We start from the raw sequence: 4,836 nt of genomic DNA, 5'->3' as shown, positions 1-4,836 counted from the left end.
CCACGCTCAGAGAACCCCCCCTTGAAATGACCTGGCTACGGGCCTGGTCGTCACTATCTAAAGCCATGAAGGTGTTAAATTAAAGGCTAGCGATCTAGGCAAGGGCTAGAGTAAAGTAGGCCTAGGCTAGGCCTAGTCATCCAGGCTGGCTCATTATAATGCCATTAAATATATATATATAGTCATATATGTTAAATCAACGAATATCTTTTTAACAAATAAATAGACAAGAACCTTCATTTTACGCAAGAAATATCCATCATTTATGTGTGAAATTTCGTTGCATCGCCACAAAACTGTAACAGTTCCCGGAGTTACCATGGGGATAAGAATAAAAATGCTTTTCATTTGCTGGTGGCGCTGTTCATAAAAAAATTTCAACCTCGATGATGATGTTATCGTTGATCCGACAGGTTTTTCAAAGAAAACAAACACACTTCTTTTTAGTTTTAATGATCACTTATGTACAATATTCGGGGGAAAAAAACGTTCACCGTAACATACAGTGCATGACAGTATCCTAGTGTGTAGGCCTAGGGAAAAACAGCTAGGCTAGGCCTATACGTTGCTGTACGGTAAGACTAGGCGAGGCTGGGCACATATGCGTATGGTGGCAAGGTTAGGCCCAGTGTACTGTACTGTAATACCGTACATAGTAGTAGAGCATATTTTTGTTGGTGTTAATATTTTCGCGTGTTCTTGAATTCGCGCTAGCTTGTGCTGGCGCGAAGAGCGCGAAAATTACCGGTTTTACAGTATGTCGATTTCCAAAGCCAAAGGATAGAGAAAGGTAAAATATTGCACTGACATTAAACAAAAAATTAGCTATATATATTATAAATATATATTAACATTTTGTTTTTTTAAACTTGACATATGAATTAGCCTAGGCCTATTGACTTGCGCAGCTAAGATATTGAAGAAAAATAAATAAATAATTAGACTAGCCTAAAATAATGAAAAGCATTGAAATCCTGAGCTAATATATAGGTAGGCCTACCAATAGTATGGATCAATAAAGCACAAGAATTTTACTAGAAAAACAAACTGGAATAGACCAGACACCCAGACAGTGACATCGGTGAATACATAACCTCCTTGATGGCGGTAGAAATCCTTGCTAAAATAATGAAAAGCATTGAAATCCTGAGCTAATAGGCCTACCAATAGTATGGATCCAATAAAGCACAAGAATTTTACTAGAAAAAGAAACTGGAATAGACACCCAGACAGTGACATCGGTGAATACATAACCTCCTTGATGGCGGTAGAAATCGCTGCTATTATCCAAATAAAACACAAAATCATGAATCAGTAAAGAATAAAACAACAATACAGAGCAATCATATTGAACGCCGTTACTGCCTTTGGTGGCTCTTTTCCGTTCGGCGCATTTGCTATTCGGCCCTTTAAACATTACGTTCGGTGCTTTTACATTACGTTCGGTGCTTTTTACATTACGTTCGGTGCTTTTTACATTACGTTCGGTGCTTTTACATTACGTTCGGTGCGTTTTACATTACGTTTGGTGCTTTTAATGATTACGTTCGGTGCTTTTTACATTACGTTCCGTACTTTTTACATTACGTTCGGTGCTTTTATTAACATTACGTTCGGTGCTTTGAAACATTACGTTCGGTGCTTTTATCATTACGTTCGGTGCTTTGGCACACTTATGGATCTTTTATCATTTGGTGCTTTTTAGTTTTACCTTTCGGCCCTTTCATCATTACGTACGGTTCTTTTATCATTCGGTGCTTTCATGACCTTTGACTTCGGGTCAAGTGGAAAAAATCAACGGCTGTGGGAAACGAGCCTAGTGGAACTTGCGCGCTCTCTTTCTTCTCTTTCATTTTTTTTCTTTTCTTTCAACTTCTTAGTTTCATTACTGTTACGCTATATTATATTCATGTTTTGAAACACAGGTGGGCACGCATTCTTCATATAATATATATATATATATACATATTTATATATATGTATATATATATACTATATAAACTTGGGACCCCTGCAAATGTGTATCTTTGTTGTAATATAAATGCTACGTTTTTATTATTTATTTGAGGTATATTTATTAAAAATTCAACATCAAAAACATACATAGCAGCAACAAAGGCTGAATTGCTTATGAATTAAGAAGTAAGTATAAAATATATATTATATAATATTAAAAAGGTAGACAAAATAAAAAGACAAAAAAATAAATAAAAATATCAAAATACGAGATAACCACGGAAGGAGCATTTGTAAAACGGCCGGACAGTAAAGGGAAGGGGAAAATTTTGAGTTTAACTTTTATTTATTACCGGTATGTAAGCCAATAATGGGATCGGACTTGTTTGGAATCGTTTGGTTACCGGTAATTAATTAATTAATTGCGTTTCTTTATTTAAATCTGAGCCTGCTTCTTTATATCCGGAATAAAGAAGAGTCCCCCCTAGTTATTTTTGTTTTCAATACTAGGTCTATAGTGATAATCTTATATTTCTATTTGCCCTAATATACCACCAAAATCATGTGGAAAAAACTTTCCCTTTCAAACTTAGGGACAAGAAAATGTAGATCCAGGTCTTCTAATACTGTTTTGATTGATCGAGACATTTTTGTTTTCGTTAGTTATTATTATTTTATCACTAAGATAATCACATGTCGAATATGCTTTGTTACGCGCGATTTTCCACTAGGCTCGTTCCCAAAGCCGTTGATTTTTCCCCCTTGACCCGATGTCAAAGGTCATGAAAGCACCGAATGATAAAAGAACCGTACGTAATGATGAAAGGGCCGAAAGGTAAAAGCACCAAATGATAAAAGAGCCGAAGTGCGGCAAAAGCACCGAACGTAATGTTAAAAGCACCGAACGTAATGTTCAAAGCACCGAACGTAATGTAAAAGCACCGAACGTAATATTAAAAGCACCGAACGTAATGTAAAAAGCACCGAACGTAATGTAAAAGCACCGAACGTAATGTAAAAGCACCGAACGTAATGTAAAAGCACTGAACGTAATGTTAAAACTGCCGAATAGCAAATGCGCCGAACGGAAAAGAGCCACCAAAGGCAGTAACGACGTTCCATACAATCGTATGGCCGGACGGCGATTTTATTTTCCGTACGAAACATTTGTATGAAACTCCACTCGGGTAGTACTAAAGTGCGAGGCAGCGAGGCATGCGAGGCAGCGAGGCAAAACGGCGATTCATGCGAGGCATCGTTTTACCATCCCCAAAAGTGCGAGGCATAACAACGATTCATGCGAGGCATCGTTTTACATCGAAATATGTGCAGAAAACAACGAAAATCCAATGTAAAAGTAATATTACGTACTATTTAATAATTATGCGTGATAGTCATTGTCAAATTTGCTACTTAATTTGATTTGCAACCACAGTGGATTTATTTTTCTCCGCCTAGGCCTAGGCTTAGGCTATATAGTCAGTAACATCGCTGATCACAGGGGGATCCAGGATGCGATTTTTTTTTTCCGTACGAAACATTTGCATGAAACTTCACTCGCGCCATCTCGGATTGACTCGGCTGAGTTTTATGGCGGTTCAACTGTGTCATAATTACTACGCGTAGTACGCGTACTACGCGTACTACGCGTACTACGCGTAGTAATTATGACACAGTTGAACCACTCGCGGTAAAATTGTGTCAAAACACCACGTGTTAGCATCATGACCATCGTAAACCAATTAGTTGTATAGCGCCACCAATTTACTGTACGTATAACGTCTAATATCTACTGAACTGTATCTAACATTATTTATAATTATTTATTTTGGAAATTACACCTTTACATCGATGGAACACATAGGAGTGGTGCATCTATATGAAGGCTATAATCTATAAAAGGCAAATTGGGGTTTGTGTGTCCGGGATGTTCTCCTTTGTTACTGAGCCGATTTCAACCAAATTTTCACTGAATTTCCACATTTGAAAAATTCTTGATTAGCCCCTGCTGTATGTTGAAATATTTAAGAAACAAATACATTAAAACTACTTTTATGCCCACCCAAATAATAAAACGATGATTATTGAATAAACACAGGCTTGATCTGTAATGTACAAATATTTCCGTTTATTGTTTTAATGCTTCCATTAATTGATTCTGCTAATAAGATTATGATGATGATTTCTCTCAATTCTTTAATGACATTGATTCAGCTAACGGAAATTATGATGATGACGACGACGACAGCTACGAACACAGACGTTCAGTTTTGATTTCAGTTCCACCATAACACCAACGATGACAACTAGAGCACCAATGTAGTAGTAAAACTTTATTTATTCACGAAGCACAAATCAACAAATATAATGCTGTTTTTCATTGTAGTCGTGAGATACCGTACCTTACTTACAATTAACATAGATTACACAGTACGGTACATAATCAGAAAGCAAAAATTAAACACACAAATTAAATAATGTAGATAGAAAGTCAACAATTTAGTAAAATAAAAGTAATCTATACCTAACAAATGGCAAAAATAAATTATCGAAATGAAGAAAATCCACTCCACAAAAGTAAACTGTAAATTACGAAAAAGAATTGTAAAATGTATATAAAATAAAGCAAGTAAACATTAAATTAGTGATTTATACATATTTTGACACAGTTTTACCGCGATTAGTACAACCGTGTCAAAATACCACGTGTAGTACACGTACTACGCGTACTACACGTACTACGCGTATTACGCGTAGTACGTGTACTACGTGTACTACGTGTAGTACACGTACTACGCGTACTACACGTAGTACGCGTACTACGCGTAGTACGTGTACTACGTGTAGTACACGTACTACGCGTACTACGCGTACTACACG

This window comes from Anneissia japonica, unplaced genomic scaffold (assembly GCF_011630105.1).
Source record: "Anneissia japonica isolate Jap-2015-1 unplaced genomic scaffold, ASM1163010v1 scaffold1863_len523710_cov156, whole genome shotgun sequence".
Lineage (NCBI taxonomy): Eukaryota > Metazoa > Echinodermata > Crinoidea > Comatulida > Comatulidae > Anneissia > Anneissia japonica.
Note: the sequence above shows the minus strand (reverse complement) of the source record.